Source organism: Acomys russatus, chromosome 17 (genome assembly GCF_903995435.1).
Source record: "Acomys russatus chromosome 17, mAcoRus1.1, whole genome shotgun sequence".
NCBI classification, from domain to species: Eukaryota; Metazoa; Chordata; class Mammalia; order Rodentia; family Muridae; genus Acomys; species Acomys russatus.
The window spans coordinates 61788787-61809618 of NC_067153.1; the positions used below are offsets into that span (position 1 = coordinate 61788787).

The 20832-nt window shown below is 47.0% G+C and overlaps 1 protein-coding gene and 1 non-coding gene across 2 annotated transcripts in view; both read right to left on the reverse strand.

Moving 5' to 3' along the window:
• Lima1 (LIM domain and actin binding 1) overlaps positions 1-12440 on the reverse strand; it is a 92351-nt gene extending 79911 nt beyond the window's left edge. The window contains 1 exon segment of the mRNA XM_051160344.1: positions 12297-12440. The gene's annotated coding sequence lies outside the window, so the exon portion shown is untranslated.
• A 6602-nt stretch (positions 12441-19042) lies between these two features.
• On the reverse strand, positions 19043-19149 carry LOC127201925 (U6 spliceosomal RNA). The gene has a single exon (XR_007832260.1). It is a non-coding gene; the product is annotated as a U6 spliceosomal RNA (small nuclear RNA).
• Between the last annotated feature and the right edge of the window lie 1683 nt (positions 19150-20832).

The following is a 20832-nucleotide window of genomic DNA, read 5'->3' on the forward strand; positions in this document are numbered from 1 at the left end:
GGCAGTAGATGGCTGTGAGGCAGTATGTGGTTGCTGGGAATTGAACCCAGGACCTCTGGAAGATCAGCCAGTGCTCTTAGTGAGGCACTATGTGGTTGCTGGGAATTGAACCCAGGACCTCTGGAAGATCAGCCAGTGCTCTTAACCTCTGAGCCACCTCTCCAGCCCCGAAAGGGTTTTAATCTCATCGTTTAAACGCCAGATGTTAGATGACACAGAATGTTCTGAGGGAGCTGCGAGAGCAAAGAAGCAAAAAGCACTTTGAAAACTTCACCTTTGCAATGAGAGGCATTCATGAAATAACATCTGAAGCCGGTATAAAGCCAGGCCTCCCAATCATGAGGACAGGAAAAGGGTGGAAGCAATTGCTTATCTGAAGCGTGATGGGTCACAGCCGTGATCCCAAGACCAGAGAGACTGAGCAGGACAGTTGTGAGTTCAAGGCCAGTGTGGGCCAGACAGTGAATCCTAGCTCAAAACAACCACAAAGAGACAGAGAAAAGGAAGAAGGGGAAGAATTTGCTGTACTGTCTGGTTTAATTAGAGGTTAGCGAGCAAACCGAATCCAAAGCCATGGTTGAGAAGTGTTCCTAAGCGGTCTCATCTCAGGGAAGTAGAAGGAATAGAAGTTCATCACTCCTGGAGGGTTCTAGATCGCTTCTTCCCTGAGAGGAACACAGAAGCCTGCTGGTTCCTGAGGAACTTACCAGCTGGATTCCAGGCATGAAAGGGTAATAAGAGAGCAGGCAGCGGCGGCACACACCTTTATCCCAGCACTCCGGAGACAGAGGCAAGGGGATCCCTGAGTTCAAGGCCAGCCTGGTCTACAGAGCAAGTTCCTGCACAGCCAGGGCTACACAGAGAAACCCTGTTTTAAAAACAAAACAAACACTTCTCTCCCAGTGGCAACTCTGCAAGCAGAAGTGCACGGTGGGGGCAAAAGTACCCTGGTCCTGGGATCACCTTGGAAATCTGCACCCAGACGGAACCAAATCCCAGCTGCCACTGTACCCAGGCCTTTGTCCGCCAGAAATCCTCAGAGAGCGCCACCTGATGTGAACCCACACGGAGCTACTAGGGCTGTTGTCCATTTAAAAGATAACGCCACACCTCTTTGGACTGCAAAACCCACACGAGACTTGTTAAAACGAGAAGTCTATCTTCAGAGCTTATTCATTCACCCAGCAAATATTTACCGAGCTCTTACCATAGGCCGGGCAGGGGCTGAGGCTGAGTCAACAATGACAGGCAAGGTCTCTCTTCTCACGCACCTCCCATCTGCTGGGGATGTGACTTGGCGCAGATGCCCACACGCGGGAGTAACAACGCAAGGGCAGTGACTTCACAGTGGCTAGAGAGGGACTTCCAAGGAGTAACTTTTGAGTGGAATGCAGAGTGAGGGGGCGGACACGGGCAGTGAGCGAGGGGGAGGTGGACAGAGGCCAGGCGAGCCAGAGGGAGGAGAAATCGGCCACAGGTAGGACAAATGCAAAGGCCCTGAGGCAGGAATTAAATTGCTGGGGAGTGAGTGAGTGGAGAAGGCGATGACGAAGAGATGAGTGGCAGCCAGATTAAACATTTATCCGCAATCGTGAGGGACTTTAACTGCTGTATAATACTGTGGGTGCGAGATCAGATAATATCTTATGAGTGTTGGATTGCTCAGTATGTGCTTTATAGCTACAATGAAAAAAAAAAAAAAGCCCCCCGTGTACAGTGCCTGTAATCTTACAAGGAAGTGATGACCCAGCAAGTGTAAAGGCAGGAAGTGAAGCAAAAATAAAACGAAAGCCCCTGATTTGAGAATCAATACTAGAATACGCTTTGTTAGTATTCTTTTTTTTTTTTTTTTTTTTTTTTGGTTTTTCGAGACAAGGTTTCTCTGTGCAGCCCTGGACTTGCTTGGTAGACCAGGCTGGCCTCAAACTCACAGCCTTCCTCCTGCCTCTGCCTCCCGAGAGCTGGGATTAAAGCCATGTGCCACCGCGCCCGGGGCTTTGTTAGTATTCTTAAAACTCACATTTTATTTGGAATCGTGAGGGAGAGGGGCTCTTTGGGAACGGGGAGGGAGTAGTTGGAGGCTGTGGGAACTGCCTGAGCAAAGGCACGGAGGCAGGAAGGGAACTGGGCGGGTCCAGGAAACACTGAATCAGTGAGTTGCTGCGGCGCCAAGAGGGTGGGTAGTGTGGAGATAAGCCTGGAAAAATATGCTGGGGGCATCTTGAAGAACATGTACTGAAATATCGACAGTCTCCTTGGGTACTGGCTCCCTGAAGTGTGTGTGTGACTCCCGAAGAACGGTTAAAACTCCCCATTCCTACACCGATCCCCCAAGAGATCGAGGTGGGACTCTGGACCCACTTTCCACCAGCCCCAGGCAGTCTGTGTGCCCCTAACCCAGGAGTGCAGACTTTGAGAATCCATGCTCTTGACTTGTTTCTTTGTTTTTATGACAACCCTGCTAGACTGAAAAGGAAAAGTCTGAAGCCAACTTTAAGGGTCACTCAAGGGCTCTGGCAAAAATAATAAATAAATAAATCTGTTAGGAGACCCATGGGAGCCATGATCACTAATGGGCTATATACACAGTGAATTCCAGGCCAGAAAAAAAAAAAAAAAAAACAAGCGAGGGGCCTGGAGAGATGATGGCTCGGTTGGCTAAGAGCACATAGTGTCCTTGCAGAGGACCTGAGTTCAAGTCTCAGTGCCCACATCAGGCAGTTCTCAACCACATGGAACTCCAGCTTCAGCAGGGAACCCACGCCTCTTGGACTTTCTTGGTCATATACTCAGACACACATACATTATTTTTATGTGTGTGTGTGTGTGTGTGTGTGTGTGTGTATATGTCTCCTACTACTGGCAAGATGGCCCAGTGCATGAAGTGCCTGCCGAAAAAGCCCAACAGCCACAGCTGGCTCCTCTGGCCAGGTGGTGGTACTCGCACCTTTGATCCTAGCACACACACAGGCAGATCTCCGGATTCAAGGCCAGCCAGGGCTACCCACAGAAACCCTGTCTTGAAAAATGAAAAGGAAGAAAGAAAGTTGTCCTCTGACCTCCATGTGTGTGCACTATGGCTTACTTGCGCACATACACAAACAATAAAACCAAATAAAATTTAAAAACTAAAATTAAGATGGAAATAAAAATGAATATTTATCTATCTTTTTAAAGTTTCTTTTGTATATATATATATATATATATATATATATATATATTTTTTTTTTTTTTTTTTTTTTTTTTTTTTTTTTTTTAGTTCTTCTAATAGCCCTGGCTGTCCTTGAACTCACAAATCTCCTCATCTCAGTCAAATGTATGCATTACGGGCATAAACAACCATGCTCAGCTCAAAGAGCAAACCTTCTAAAAGTGAGCTTCTACAAATGGCAAAGAAAATCCTAAGAACGGCTTCTACATGGAACAGCAGATATCGTCCAAATCTCGACTGCAACATAAGCCCTCTCGCCAGGGTGAGGCCTGGATCACAGCCAGCAGATAGGACCGGGCTTGTGCAACAGGCCACCATGGCTCTGCTCACTTTATGAGGCTCCCAAGGGCCGGTCCCACGGACCTAAAAGCACTGCACCCATTTTTATTTTGACTTCTACAGTCCTGAAAGTTAACAGGCTAAAACAATTATGTCTGGGGCCCATTAAGCCTTGCCAGTCCAGGGGAAACTGCATCAGTCTAAAATGGTGACCAGGGTAGGGACAGGACAAGTAAATCCAGGACATACAGCTAACTGCAGCTCTACAGAGTGGACTTTGGGATCCACAGCCCAGCACTTTCCTTTCATGCATACTCTGAGTCAATAAGTGACTTGTCCAAGATCACCTGTGGGCGGGTGACAGCGCTCTGCTGCTTCCTGGATCACCAGCTCTGTCCCCACAGAGCACTTACCACACCTCAACCTCAACTGCTAACACTTTACCACTTTTTCAACCCACCTCACCGCCATGCCTTTAATCCCAGCGCTCGGGAGGCAGAGGCCAGCTTGGTCTACAAAGTGAGTCCAGGACAGCCAGGGTTACACAGAGAAACCTTGTCTGGAAAAGCCACCAAAACAAAAAAACAAAAATCAACCCACTCATTCTGTTTAGTCTGAAAGCCTATTCCACCCCCCGCCCCGCCCCATGGCCTCAACACTCCAAATAAATGAAAGATCCACGAACAAACAACAACAACAAAAAGACCAAATAAGAAACGAGAAAGACATTGACTAAAAAAAGAAAGGAAATGGCAGTCTGAAACCAAGGATCTGTAATCCCAGCGGGCATGGCCCTGCATGAAAGGCCAGCCTAGGCTGCACAGGCTGCAACTGTCTCAGAAATAAAGTGAGTTAAATACAAACTAAGTCAACAGTGCCTACCAAGTTAGAAAACCTTTACAAAGTAATATTCAATCATTATCACCAAAGATCAAAGATGCAAACAGCTGCTGGGCACTCACACCACAGGGGGGGCGGGGGGGGGAGGAGGAGCCAAATTAACCCTTTCCTCCCCAACTTGCTTTTGGATGTGGTGTTTCATCACAGTGACAGTGACGCTAACGGAAACAAGGCTTGGGTGGAAGAAGCACTTTCTCTGCTGAGCTGCCTCCCCAGCCCTCTTTACTCATTATTGTGAGGTCGTCTCAACAGCTGCCCAGGCTGGCCTTGTATGCACTTTGTAGCTCAGGGTGGCCTTGAACTTGCCGCCGCCCTCTGCCTTGGTCGGCGCTTAGAGGAGCTGGGATATGGATTGACATCGCCAAGCCTGGCTCTGCTCAGGGCATTAAAGATCCGCTAAACTGAGCGCACTGCTATGCTAGCCCTGCAGCCTCAGCACTTGGGAGGCAGAGGCAGCAGAATCGGGAGTTCAGGGCCAGCCTGGGCGACATAAGGCCTCATCTCACGGTTGTTTTTTTAATTTATTATTGTTAATAGTATTATCATTGCTGCTTAGAGGTAGCAAGGAAGCCAGTGACAGGGCCTTAGGGAGAAATCATAGTATATTATGTCCAGACAGACAGGCTCAAATTTCAAACTTTGTTTTTTTTGTTTTTTGTTTGTTTGGTTGGTTTTGGCTTTTGGTTTTTTGAGACAGGGTTTCTCTGTGTAGCCTTGGCTGTCCTGGACTCACTTTGTAGACCAGGCTGGCCTCGAACTCATAGCAATCGTGTGCCTCTGCCTCTGGAGTGCTGGGATTAAAGGTGTGCGCCACCACTGCCCGGCTCAAATTTCAAACTTTGAAAGGTTCTATGAGGTTAGGGCATGGCTAAATGGTCAAGAGTTTGCCCAGCGTGGCAAAGAGCCTGCCTTGATCTCTAGCACTTCCTTGCACAGGAAAAGTCTGTGGAAATATAAGATATAAGCATCTCAAGATCATTAATCTGTCAGTGATGAAATGAAACAAAACTGGCAGCGCGTCTGTGTGCCACGTTATAAAATGCTCCACATCGTGAGCTGTGCTAAGGATACCTAAAGACCCCAAAATGCTGAGAGTCGTTGCTTCTTTCTCTTCCTTTGTATCAGGTGCCGTGGAGTGTCAGGTACACCATCGCCTCAAGCTTGCCACGTACCTGAGGGTGCCCTTGAACTTCTGACCACTCTCCTCCTGCGGTGCTGTGACTGCAGCCTCGGATTACCATGCCCAGAGTTAGATTTTTGCTTTTCAATACTTAAGAAACAACCTATGTGCAAATAAGAAACACATGTATACCACACCTAAGAAACAGTGAGACACTAGTCATGCACATGGACACAAACTCAAAGGCAGCATTGCAAGTCACAAATGAAGGAGCCTCCCCTGAGCTGCAGGGGCCAGAGCTGATGTTTGACTCCTACAATGTTACAGACGGGCTGCAAGCCAGCCAAGTACTGCTAGGACAAAACTACCCTTTATTTACCTACATGGTTGGAGAAGTCACTTAAAAGACTACCCATGTTTTTAAATGGGTTCTCTCTCTCTCTCTTTTGGGCAGTTTTTCAAGACAGGGTTTCTCTGTGTAGCGTTGGCTGTCCCGGACTCACTTTGTAGACCAGGCTAGGCTGGCTTCAAACTCACAGAGATCTGCCTGCCTCTGCCTCCCGAGTGCTGGGATTAAAGGCGTGTGTCAGCACACCCGGCTTAAATGGGTTCTCTTTATTCTCGTTGGTGACTAATCTTTCTCCACTGACTGCGTTCTAAACCTAGGTCAGTACAGGCCAGAGGCTTAGGCAGCCGTCAGGAACCGTGGAGCTGAGCCTGAGCCCAACACCAGACTTCTAAGGGACCTGGGAAGAACGATGCATCGCCTGCCCACACTACACATGACAAAAGCTGCCAAAGATGGGGGTTTGTTGTTTTTGTTTGATTGTTTTTTTTTGTTTGTTTGTTTTCTGAGACAGGGTTCCTCTGTGCAGCCTTGGCTGTCCTGGACTCACTTTGTAGACCAGGCTGGCTTCGAACTCGCAATGATCCGCCTGCCTCTGCCTCCTGGAGTGCTGGGATTAAAGGCGTGCGCCACCCTTCCCACACACACCACACACCCCCTTCACTCCCCGCCCCAGCAAGGTACATGTTTTTACTTATATAGTGCCAGATAAACAACTCATACCTTAAGAAAAAAAGTGTGTGTGCAGGATGTTGGGGTTACCACAGGGCATCTGTGTAGATGAGAGAGCAACTTCAAGAAACTAGTTATCTCTGACCACCCTCCACCTGACCACCTTCCTCCTGACCACCTTCCACACCTGACCACCCTCCACCTGACCACCTTCCTCCTGACCACCTTCCATACCTGACCACCTTCCACACCTGACCACCCTCCTCCTGACCATCTTCCACCTGACCACCCTCCTCCTGACCACCTTCCACACCTGACCACCCTCCTCCTGACTACCTTCCACACCTGACCACCCTCCACCTGACCACCTTCCACCTGACCACCTTCCTCCTGACCACCTTCCACACCTGACCACCTTCCACCTGACCACCTTCCTCCTGACCACCTTCCACCTGACCACCTTCCTCCTGACCACCTTCCACCTGACCACCTTCCTCCTGACCACCTTCCTCCTGACCACCTTCCACACCTGACCACCCTCCACCTGACCACCTTCCACCTGACCACCTTCCTCCTGACCACCTTCCACACCTGACCACCTTCCACCTGACCACCTTCCTCCTGACCACCCTCCACCTGACCACCCTCCACCTGACCACCTTCCACCTGACCACCTTCCTCCTGACCACCTTCCACACCTGACCACCTTCCACCTGACCACCTTCCACCTGACCACTTTCCTCCTGACCACCTTCCTCCTGACCACCTTCCACCTGACCACCTTCCACACGACCACCCTCCTCCTGACCACCTTCCTCCTGACCACCTTCCACACCTGACCACCTTCCACCTGACCACCTTCCACACCTGACCACCTTCCTCCTGACCACCTTCTACACCTGACCACCTTCCTCCTGACCACCCTCCACCTGACCACCCTCCTCCTGACCACCTTCCTCCTGACCACCTTCCACCTGACCACTTTCCACACCTGACCACCTTCCACCTGACCACCTTCCACCTGACCATCCTCCACACCTGACCACCCTCCACCTGACCACCTTCCACCTGACCACCTTCCTCCTGACCACCTTCCTCCTGACCACCCTCCACACCTGACCACCCTCCATTCTGTGGTGCTGAGATTGAAGCCACAAACCACCACACCCAGTTTTTGTGTTTGGTTCTTTCTTTAAAAAAAAATTTTATGTATATAAGTGTTCTACTTGGTTGTAAGTACCCATGTGTGTACCATGTATGTGCCTGGTGCCCAGAGAGGCCAGCCTGTGGTGATGGAGCCCCTGGAATAGAGGTTATGGCCAGTTGTGAGCTGCCGTGGGTGCCAGGAAGAGAACCTAGCTCCTCTGTGTGAGTACTTTAAAAAAAAAAGATTTATTTACTTATTATATACAGTGTTCTGCCTGCATGTACACGTTCAGGCCAGAAGAAGGCACCAGATCTCATTGTAGATGGTTGTGAGCCACCATGTGGTTGCTGGGAATTGTACTCATAACCTTTGGAAGAGCAGACAGTGCTCTGAGCCATCTCTTTAGCCTTTTAGTTCCTTTTGAGTCAGGGTTTCCTCAGGTAGCACAGGGCTGGCCTTCAACTCATTCTGTAGCTCAGGCTTACCTCAAACTCCTAGCAATCCTCCTGCCTCAGCTCTCCACATGCAATTATAACTTGCATCCCAGGCAAAAGGCAGTAAGATCACGAGTTCCAAGCCAGCCTGAACTACACTGCAAGCCTCAGACTCAGTGTCCTCGACCTTCCTAATTCTGCGACCCTTCAATGCTCCTTGTGTTGCGATGACCCAGCCATGAAAAATATTTTTGTTCCTACTTCATAAGTGTAAGTCTACTACCGTTATGAATCGTAACAGTGTATTTATGGTACACATAAATATATATACACATAAATATCTGTGCTTCCTGATAGTCTTAGGTGACTCCTGTGAAAAACTCATTCGACCTCCAAGAGGGGTTGTGACCCACAGGTTGAGAACCATTGCTTTAATCCCAGCACAGGGCAAAGGCAGGAGGATCTTTGGGTTCGAGGCCAGCCTGGTCTTCATAGTGAGTTCCAGGCCAGCAAAGGCTACACAGTGGAAGCCTGTCTCAAACAAACAAACAAATGTAAACTAATTCTAAAAGAAAATCAAAAGGATGTAAAAATCATGGTACTGTACCAACTAATGTCTTAGAAGTGGACATGTGCAGTTACTAATTCTTAAAAATTAACTCTTATTTGTGTGTATGAGTCTATCTGAGTTTATGCTCTTTGTGTGCGGGCACTCTCTAAGGCTAGAAGCAGGTATCAGATCCTCTGGAGCTGGAGTTACAGGTGGTTGTGTGACCATCCCAATAGGGATACTGGGAACAGAACAGCCCCTCCCCCACCCCCGAACATTTTAAAGTGACAAGAAGTCATTTGTCATGCTGTCTGATGGATTGTTTTTTGGGTGAGACCTCCTCCCTTTAATGAAAAGAAGTCTTCATTCAAGCAATAATTTCAGTCTCAGGGACTGGAGAGATGGCTCAGTGGTTATGAGCACTTTCGCTCTTCCAGAGGACGCACGATCCGATCCCAGGACACACATCAGGCAGCTTGAAACCTCCTGTAATTCCCGGAGATCTGGTGCTTCTGGCCTCTTTGGGCACCTAAGTTTGGTTTTTTGTTTGTTTGTTTGTTTGGTTTTAGAGACAGTCCTGGACCCACTTTGTAGACCAGGCTGGCCTCGAACTCCCAGCGATCCACCTGTCTCTGCCTCTGGAGTGCTGGGATTAAAGGCGTGCACCACCACACCTGGGCCTTGGGCACCTAAGTATTCACAAGCGTAACCCACCCCACCCCTCCCCCTGGCCCCCATAACACTGCTAAGATAAAAAGAAATTTTTAAAAAATTGAGTCTCAGACCTTGACAACCAGCCAGAGAATCAACACATCAGAACGATTCTCCAAAAAGTACCAGTTACCAAAGATGCTCAGCCTCCCAATACTAAAGCAGGAACCACTTAAGGCCACGAATTCCTTACGAAAACCCTTAGCGCCTGTGTTAAGTGACTTAGCCAGTCAGTTACGTGACTGTGCAGTCTGCAATGGAGTGTTTTATCTTCCTGTCAGAAACTGGAAGACCCAGGGACTTCTATAGATTAGTCTCTTCTTGTAGAGATTATTCTAGAGACAAAGGTGAGTATTCTCTATCTGTAGAATGAGCACCATTCTATTTAAAGGCAAGGCATCTACCACGTAGAAACAGGGAATAAAGGAAGCTTGGAGACCTGCGCCCAGCATGGTGTGTTACCACCTGCCATCAAGCCTGACAGCCTGTCCGTCCTCCTGACCTGCACCAAGGAAGAGAGCTGATTCCCACCACAGGCGTGACACACACACACACACACACACACACACACACACACACACTAAACTTAATTTAAAACTAAAACAAAGGGACACCTTGGGATCTAGTTTCACTTTGAACTTAAATAATGACAATTTTTGCCCCCAGGGCGTAGTGAGTTAGTCATCTACGGGCGAAGATGCCTGGTGACCGCCCACACTCAACATTTCTCTCTGTGTGTGTATGTATTTGATAAGCCTCTGGCACAGAATTTTAAAGGTAACTATACCTGATTATGGTTGATTGGTAAAACCGTGAGAAAAATCAAAATTATATTTGAAAAACACTCCAATAAACATTTGTAGATATTTAAGATACATAAGGCACACGAATAAGCCTGATGCCTTTACCAGGCCTTCCATCGGGAAATGCTCTTCAGGGCACAAGGGAGGCACAACCAATGTTGAAGAAGCACCCCCATTAAGGGTCATGGCTCAAACTGCCCAGTAAAACCACCACACGCGGCTGTGAGGGGAACCGCGCACACCCTGGGCATCCCTCGTATATCAGGGCATTGTTAAACAGTTGGGAGCGGTGGTGCGCACCTGTGACGCCAGCACACAGAGGATGGAGGCCGGAGATCTGGGAGTTCAAGTCCAGCTTCTGCTACATTGCAGTCTGAAGCTAGCCTGAGCCCCATGAGACATAGCCTCCAAAAAACTCAGAACAACAACAAAAAGCCCGCAGTCAAATAAAGAGTTTTCAAAGGCTACCGCAACCTTCAGATCATCAGATCTTCAAACTCTCCGGTCTGTTTCCCTAACTGGCAACAGACAAGACATACTTTATATTCTGTGTGTCCGTGTGTGCTGGGAATTGACCGTGGGCTCTCACCCACGCTAAACTCACTCTCTACCACCGAGCTACACCCAGACTCAAGACAAGGCATCTAAAGAGTACTTCTAAGCAGTGAAAAGTGTCTCTGCTGTTAATAGAACTGTTTTCATTTCTGAAGCTTTCTCTTCCTAGAATTATTAGGTTGAAACTTGGCTCCACCTTTAACTAGAGCCAGGAACAAAGCCTGAATGGACCAAGTTAAACAAACTTATACAATGAGGTAATTTTTACAAAATGGCACCACTTGGCTAACGTTGCCAACGGACTGTCTCAGGCCAGAGACTCCACACACAATTCAGGGACTACCTGACAACACGCCACAGCGAAACCAGCCCTGTTGACTGCTTACTGAATCGCTAAACAATCAAACAGGCGCAAATCCCATTTTCCAAGGCTGTAGAGTTGACTGACCAAAGACAAGGCAAGAAATACATGTGGTCTAAATATGTGGCAGCAGGGAGTGCTTCCTTAGCATGATGTGCTCTGGAGTTTCATACTCAAGGCACTTAGGAGTTTTCCCGGGGCTCGGCGCGGAGAGAGAAGAAATACCAAAACAGCGAGTGATTTCACCAATGCTGTAAGGTGTATCCGTGGTGCTGCCTAACCCATTTAACTGCAAGCTCTGAAAAAGAGCAGGGACTTTTGGAATTTTGAATCCACAAAAGAACTGACATAAAAGTCACTTAAAAAAAAAAAAAATATATATATATATATATATATATATAGTCATCTGCCCCAAATTCCTGACATGATTTAACACCATATTATGTTATTCTATCAATGCAAATATCTGTGTGTACAGACCTTTAAAAAGGGGGAAACTTTCCTAGACTGGCAAAATGGCTCATCAGGTAAAAAAGGTGCTTGCCACAAAGCTTGACACCTGGAGTTCAATCCCCAGAACCCATGTGGTAGGAGAAAAGAACAGATTCCCACATGGTCTTCTGACCTGCATACAACGCCCATGTCATGGCATGTACACACACAGACAACAAATAAGTGTAAAAAAGTAAAAGAAAGAAAGAAAGAAAAAAAGCCCTTCAAGATGGCTCAGCAGGTGAAAACATTTGCCGCAGAAGCCTGATGACCAGAGTTTGAACCTCAAATCTCTAGGTAGAGAGAACCAGCTCCTGTAAGCTGTCCCCTGACCTCCACCCTCCACATGCCTGTCACGATGTGCTGTACACACACACTCACACAAACACACTCTCACTCTCTCTCTCACACACACACACACACACACACACACACACACACACACACACGCACGCACAAGGCCAGGTATGGTGGAGCACGCCTTTAATGCACGTTGCAGAGGCAGTTGCATATTGGCCAGCCTGGAGGAGGAGGAGGAGGAAGAAGAAGAAATAGAAAAGAAGGAAAAACTACTCTGCCAGCTTCACAGTTTTTTGAAAGTGGACTAAACATCATCACACTTGATACACGGGAACTCTGAAAAACCGGTTGTAGACTCTAACTGGAATACGTATTTGTACCAATAACTACGTAGATTAAAAAGTATCCCACTTACCCACTTAGGTGCAAAAGATGACCTCTCCTCCAAGGGGCACTGCCTTAAAAAACTGATAACCTCAGAGCGTTTGGCTAAAGTGTAAAGTCAACAGAGCCATTTGGATTAGGCAGATTTTTGAAAGCTAGAATTAGCTGCAAGACAATAGCAGGCCAGTATCTCTCACCAGGATCAGCTAAACTCATTGTTGTGAGCACCAATAAGGAGGCCAGGACGGGCGCCAGCTGGTTCGCTTCTAGCACCCACAACTTCAAGCTTTAGTGTGTGTGGCCAGGGTGTACAGTTACCTAATATTAACACCTCCGGACGGGAGTGAGCTTGGGTCCCAGCTCAAGTAAATGATAGCGATTTGGGAAGGACGCGGCTCGGAAGGGTGTCAAGTCTTAACTCGAGTTCATCTGGAGGAACCGAAGGGAGAAAAACTGGAGAGGGATCGTGAAGTACCAAACAGCTGCTGGGCTATCTCCCTGCGAGGGACTTTTGACTTCTGATGAACTGCCACTTTCCCTCCATCCCGCGGGAGAGACCAGGGGCCTGGGCGGCGGAGGCTGAGCCCCGGGCACTTCCCAGAAGGGAGGGCGGAGGGTGGAAGGCTCCTCCACCGCCGACCCCAGCGGGAGGAGAGCCTCCCGCCCCCTGCGCCGCAGAAGGCGCGGAGAGAGAGTGCGGGGCGCGGCCGGGGTCTCGGCGCACATGGCGGCTGCGGAGGACGCGGGGAGAGGAGGCTCTTACCTGACTGGAAAGCGATCGGCGCTCGGTGTTGCACAGGCACCGTCTCCGCGCTCTGCTCAGCGCACCTGTCGCGTCCCGGCAGCAGCACCTACGGCTCCGCGGCCCCGCCCCGCCCGCCCCAGGCCACGCCCCCGCCCCGCCCTCAGGCCACGCCCCGCTCAGGCCACGCCCCATGTCGCGGAGGCGCGCACGCCTCCTGCCTCCCGAGCGGCCTCCTGGCGAGCGTGCTCGCTCCCGGCGGCGTGTTCAACTCGTGACCGTAGCGTCCCCCTAGCAGCAGGGGCGTGGCGAGAGGCGTGGCTCCGGTGTTTGCCTCTCACCCGGTCCTGCCATTTCTGGCTCACCCTAACTCTCTCTGATCACGCAGGCCTAAGTGCAACTTCTGGGAGGTTCCTGGTGCTGTCCCGGTAAATTCTGTGCAGAGGTGCTTTCCAAGAGGCCATGGCCCGTGCTGCAAAGAGCTGCCAGTGAGGCCTGGCTCAGACTAGCATGAAGTCACCTCAGCTTAGAGGACCTCATTTGACCTCATGGAAAGAAAAGACTGGAAGAAAGTGGGTGCTGTCCAAGTTCTCCAAGAGCTGTGGTTTGTGTCTTTTTTTTTTTTTTTTTTTTTTTTTAAACAACTGGAGCTTTTCCTTTATTTTTTGAGACTGAGTTGGGGGTTGGGGCGTGGTCATCTGATGTAGCTGAGATTGCCTCCAACTCACTGGGTAGCGGAAGATCACTTTGAGCTGATGGCTTACAACTGCCCTATTGTGACACCGTCCTGGCCTCCCCGAGCACCTGCATACTCATGACATACACTTACACACACACATATACATATTTATAAGCACACATCTTCTTCACAAAGAGACTGTAAGAGAAGGGAGGGAGAGAGCAAAGTTCTCAACGTGCCCGAAGGAGCTGTTGGCATTCGCACACGCGGAAGATGAGCGGCTGTGGAGAGCGTGAAGAGGCCCAGCATTGGGCCGCGCAGCCCTCAGGCCCTTGCTCTAGCACCACTCAGCATGATGGCCTTTGACAGCACCCTTTCCTGAAAGCACAGAGAAGTATCACACGAAAGGAATTCGGAAGCTTTTCGTGTGGATAATGATAAATGGTAGAAAGATTTGCACAGCACTCCTGAAGCAGTCACGGAGGAAGGACGACACCCCGTCACCCGGAAGACGGGGGGGGGGGGAAGGGGGGCACGGGGAGGGCGCGGAGGGGGAGGGCGCGGGGATAGATAGTTGCCTTGAGTCCCTGCGCAGCCTGTGTTACAGAGTGAGAGTGTCTAACACAAACAAAACAAAGCCAAAGGTCCACAAAAAAGCAGTCGAGGAGAAAATTTTAAGCAGATGAACGATTTCCCATAACAGAATAGCCTCGTCATTCAAATATCTCACCTACACTGATTTCTGCATAAATGTGCTTAAGAAGAAAACCTTCAGGCAGATTAACTTTATTCAAACATTAATAGGGTGTCTCTAACAGCTTGGGAAATGAGCTTTATAAGCTGAACAAGGAAGTAGCGATATTGGCCACTGCCAAGCTTTGTCGTATTTGATATGGTCACGCGGCAGCTCCCATGGTTATATAACCAATTGACTGGTTGGCTGTCTGGGAACGGCTGTCTCAATTCAGAATTAATCAGTTAGAAGGGCTTTCTGGTACAAAAATAACCATAGGCTAATGGCCTGCTTGTTTTGACTTAACACTCACCAAGCATGAATAATCTAAGGCTGAGAATATAGCTCAGAGATAAGAGTGCTAGCCCAGCATCTGCGAGGCCCCAGGCTCAATCCCTGACCTGTAAACGCCAGTGCTTGGGAGGCTAAGACCCTGTGGGAAAACAAAACAAAAAACAAAACAGAAAAGATAAGACTAGCAAAATTCACGGCTGGCATAGAAATGCCACAGCACTATACACACTAAGTAGCGAGTGGCTCCCAGGCCTCATGTGAGCTGGAGCCAACACGGAGGAGAATGTGAAAGAACATTGTGGACACCAATATGGGGTCATGCTTCGATAAATGCATTGTACTAAATACAGAATCCCCTCAATACAAGACACAAGACAACACCAAAAAGGAATCCACTCCCCCCTGAAAAAACTAAGACGCTGGTTTTGGATCTAAATCTTGTTTTAGCTGCTGACCCAACAACTTAATCCCCAAAGGGTCTTTTTGAAAGTATAGGTAGTAGTGACTTATAGCTGCAGTGTCGACGCTAAGTTGTCAGGATTTTATGAGCCAGTTTTTAGTACAACCATTCTATATGTATATGTATATATATAATTTATTTATTTTTATTTTATGTGCATTAGTGTTTTGCCTGCATGTATGTCTCTGGGTATCAGATCTTTCAGTTACAGACAGTTGTGAGCTGCCACGTGGGTGCTGGGAATTAAACCTGGGTCCTCTGGGAAAGCAATCAGTGCTCTTAACCTCTGAGCCATCTCTCCAGCCCCAGTACAACCATTCTTAAGAATCAAAATTGAAGCCGGGCAGTGGTGGCGCACGCATTTAATCCCAGCACTCGAGAGGCAGAGGCAGGAAGATTTCTGTGAGTTCGAGGCCAGCCTGGTCTACAAAGTGAGGCTGGGGCAGCCAGGACTACAAGAGAAACCCTGTCTCAAAAACAAAAACGAATCAAATTTTGGGCCGGTGAGATGTTCAGCTGGTAAAAGCGCTTGCTGTGTGAGCCCAACAACCTGAGTACCATCCTTGGAACCAATGCTGGAAGCAGAGAAGCTACTGTGGTAAATCATCTCCTGACCTCTGCATTTACGCCAAGGCATTTCTGTACTGGTACACACACACACACACACACACACAAACACACACACACACACACACACACACACACACTATCTCTCTCTCTCTCTCTCTCTCTCTCTCTCTCTCTCTCTCTCTCTCATTAATCTTTCCCAAAAAATTACTGCAAGCTCTTTGCCAATGTTTATTTTCAGCATTAGTAAAAGGTGCCAACCACAATTTCTGCAGGGTCTACTCCTGTTAATTGACGATGTCTTATTTTTCCTTTCAGAGTCAATTCTTAAACCCTTTCTGCATAGGTCTTTAATTTTTTACTCTGTGTGCTAAAAATATTCATTCTAAGCTGGTGCCTTCGCTGTGCATAAGAATTCCTGTGGGAGAGAATGTGTAGAAGGCAAAATAACCAAAATACAGTCCAGTGTTGGATTCACACTCACATCCTGTAATTTCTTTTCTACCAGAGCCAATTAATTTTCTTTTAGCCTCAGCTGATAGTTTTCTTGGACTATTTAAGTCCTTATCACCTCATAAGGTTTTAAATAAATTACTTAGCTCTTGAGCAGTTAATCTGATTGTGGGCCTTACCAATTAATATTGCCCAACAATTTTTAAAAAATTATTTATTTATTCACTTTATATCCCAAATGTATCCCTCCCCACTTCTCCTGGTCCCACCCTCTTCCAACAATTTTTTGAAAATTATTAAGAGTTTGTAATTGATCTCTCCTGATCAGTACTTTCTGCTGTCAAATTTTCTGTAGACCTATGTTATATTCTAGATAATTAATAGAATTTCCTGTTTGTATTTTTTTTCAGAAGCGATTTGTAATACCTAGAAAGGCAAAATTCTCTTCATCAAATGTTTTTTCCTAAGGTATGTGTCTGAATCAGCTAGTAAAATGTCATCCATATAATGGTAAATTATAGCTTGAAGAAACGTTATGAATTATGGACGTAAGGTAGAGCTATTTACACATTCCTTGTTGCAGCACACACACACACACACACACACTACCCCCCCCACACACACTACCCCCCACACACATACACACACTACCCACACACACACACACACTACCCCCCCACACACTATGCCCCCCCACACTACCCCCACACACACACACAGTACCCCCCCATACACACACACTACCCCCCACCACACACACTACCCCCCACACACACTACCCCCCCACACACACTACCCCACACCACCCACACACACACACTACCCCCCACACACACTACCCCCACACACACACACTACCCCCCACACACACACTACCCCCACACACACATACTACCCCACACACACACACACTGCCCCCCCCCACCCACACACACACTGGTGCCTTTTAACAGGTTGAGCATTATAAGAAGGCAGTGTGATAACAAATTTTTCTTTGTCTTGTTCTTGTAAAGGTCTAATTAAAAAAAAAAAAAAGCAGCCTTTTAAGTCAATCACTACAATAGGCCCACACCTTAGGTAATAAAAAGGATTCCAGGCTGTAAGAGCCCATTGGCTGAATCATCTTATTTATGGCTCTTAAATATGTTAGCATTCTCTACTTTCCAGATTTCTTTTTAAGAACAAACATAGGTGAATTCCATGGGCTGGTAGATTCTTCAGTTTGTTAAGCATTAGTTGTTCCCGTACTAGCTGTTTTAGGACCTGTAATTTTTCTTTGTCATGGGTTATTGTTTCACCTATACAGGTTTGTCATTTAGCCATTTTAAAGGTAGGGCTAGTGGTACATTTGAAAGACCAACACTTGTCATGTCCTGCTTAAAATATCCACTCTAAGATACCTGTGACTGTTCTTGATAACACCTTTTCAGTATTTTTCTCAGAAGCATTTTTTATTTTACGGTTTACTTCTGTGATTGTAGGAGTGTTAGTCTATATCTTTATTGCTGCAACAAATCACGTCCCCATAAATTCGTGGCTATCTTAGCCAAATATGGCTTTGGTTTTCCTAACTGACCTTCTAGCCCTATACACTTAGCTATCTCACAGTTGTTTTACCCGGGATAAAGTTCCAACCCCTGTAGAAAGTAAGCATTACCTCCTGAAGAGAGCAATTGGAAGGCTATGATTTTGGTGTGAAACTATTGTTACATCTGCTCGCGTATCTACCATACCTTTAATTTCAGTATCATTTAAAATACTTTCAGCTTTGGGCTCCGCTCATCTATAGCAGCTTGCCAAGGCACTTGTTTTCTGGTCTCTCCTGGGCTTCCTGCTTTGTCTGCTGCAGCTGCTCTGACCTTACTATCTGGCTGCTGGCATCTATATAGAGAGCAGTGCTGTTTACTTGCTCTGCAGATGAGTTTCTCCACTGCAACCTAAAATGGCCAACTTGATTTGATATGGTGGCCTGCAACAGGCTCCCTCGGGCATTTCTAGACAAGGGGTTACCTTGTTTGTCCCTTGTTGATCTGCATTCGTTGGTCCAATGCCAGCCTTTGCCACACCATCTGAGTAGTCCAGAAGGCTTACCTGAGTCTTATTTCGGAATTACCTTGGCTTTGCCTACAATTCCTTTGAAACGAGCTTGCTTGCCACAGCCAAGACATTGACAGTTTGATTTTTCTTAAAAACCTTCAGAGATTGCTTCTCTTATTCAAGTGGCACCATATGTATGAGGTCCAATATCAGCGGCATATCTACTCCGTTGATCTGTCTAATCTTGCCTTTAGAACCCTATTCGCCTTTTCTCGTGCAGAATTAGCATTTTCAAAAGGCAAAGATTCAATTAATACTTGCCTAGCTTCTGAATGTGATGCTTTTCTGTTGACAGCTGAAGTCAATCTTTGTTTAAAAAAAAAAAAAAAAGTAGTGGGCCAGGTGTGGTACCGTACCTTTTAATCCCAGCACTCAGGGATTGCTGTGATTTCATGGCCAACCTGCTCTATAAGGCAAGTCCAGGACATCCAGGGCCACACAGAGAAACCCTGTCTCAAAAATAAAAATCAGCAAATGCTTCTTTTTTTCTTTGTATAACTTCATTCATTCATTCATTCATTCATTTTATATCTCAGTCATAGCCCCCTCCCCCCTCTTCTCCCAGTCCACCACCCCTCCCTATTCTCCCCTTCCCCTATTCCTCAGAAAAGGAAGTCCCTCCCCCTACCAACCCATCCCAGCTCATCAAATTGCATCAGGACTGAGTGTGTCCTCTTTCCCTGTGGCCTGGCAAGGCAGTCCCACCAGGGGGAAGTGATCAAAAAGCAGGCAACAGAGTTCCATGTCAGAGAAAAAATACGGAATGCTTCATGAATTTGCATGTCATACTTGGTCAGGATCCATGTTAATCTTCTTTGTATCGTTCCAATTTTAGTATATGTGCTGCTGAAGTAAGCACACCTTGTATAATTTTTATAAATGATGCAAACCTTTTCCTGTTTCTTCAGCCTTGCCCCAAGCACTTAAAGCTGCCATAGGACCACAGCACCAATGTGGTCTTGTAAGATTCAGTCTGAGGGCTGAGAAATGGATCAGTGGTTAAGAGCACACCTGTTTTTCCAAAGAACCAGGGTCCAATTCCCAGCAACCACATGGCAGCTCACAACCATCTGTAACTCCAAGATCTGACACCCTCACACCAACCACATAAATTTTAAAAAAGTAAATAAAATATTTTTTAATTATTAAAAAAAAGAAGTGATAGTTTAAAAAAAAAAAAAGATTGAGTCTGCATTTCTACCTCAGCATGTTGACTTTCAGCTACCAGCTAATCTTGGAAAATACTGATGCTCCTAGCCCCACTTTTCTGTTCTGTCTCTTTAGCATCTTCCTTTCACTGTTGTAACCAAGGACCAGCTTCTAATGTTGCGTTTGTCATACTTTTCCAGTCTCAAGGAATTGCTCTATTTTTATTTGTTAGTTTTCAAGACAGAGTTTTCCTGTGTAGCCTTGGCTGTCCTGGACTCGCTTTCTACACCAGGCGGGCCTCAAACTCACAGCAATCGCCTGCCTCTGCCTCCCAAGTGCTGGGATTACAGGCGTGAACCACCATGCCCGGCCAAGGAGTTGCTCTATTTTTGAGTTGCTCAAGAATCTAATATTTGCCGGGCGTGGTGGCGCACGCCTTTAATCCCAGCACTCGGGAGGCAGAGGCAGGCGGATCACTGTGAGTTCGAGGCCAGCCTGGTCTACAAAGTGAGTCCAGGATGGCCAAGGCTACACAGAGAAGCCCTGTCTCGAAAAACCAAAAAAAAAAAAAAAAAAAAAAAAAAAAAAAAAAAAAAAAAAAAAAAAGAATCTAATATTTGCTTCACATATGGTGAATCCATATCATATGAGACAATAACTTCTTTAAAATTATTTTTAAATATTTATTTATTTATTATATATACAGTGCTCTGCCTGCATGTCTACCTGCAGGCCTGAAGAGGGCATCAAATCACATTATAGATGGTTGTGAGCCATCATGTGGTTGCTGGGAATTGAACTCAGGACCTCTGGAAGAGCAGTCAGTGCTCTTAACTGCTGAGCCATCTCTCCAGCCATTTTTTTTTTAATCTAACATTTGTGCCAGATGCCATCCAAATTCTTCATAACCTTAGGAGTGCCTATCATCTGCTAGTATTTGTCATTTAGTAACTGGATAATATAAAGTTGATTTTCGAACAACTTTTGGCTGACCTTCATCAGTCTCATTATGTGGTGGCACAGGAGGCTCTGTCTTCATTGCTCTGTCTCCGTCTGAGTATCTCTCTTACTTTAAAAGATTTTTTTTTTTATCATATATACACTATTGTGTCTGCATGTACACCTGCACACCAGAAGAGGGCACCAGATCTCATTACATATGGTTGTTAGCCACCATGTGGTTACTGGGAATTGAACTCAGGACCTCAGGAAGACCAGACAGTGCTCTTACGCTCTGAGCCATCTCTCTCTCTCTCTCTCTCTCTCTCTCTCTCTCTCTCTCTCTCTCTCCCTCCCTTCCCCCCCCTTCCTATTTTTTCCAAGTGGCAAAGACCATGACTTCACATGATTCACATGAGATGGTTTGGCGGTTTTCTGTTGACAAAGATCACAC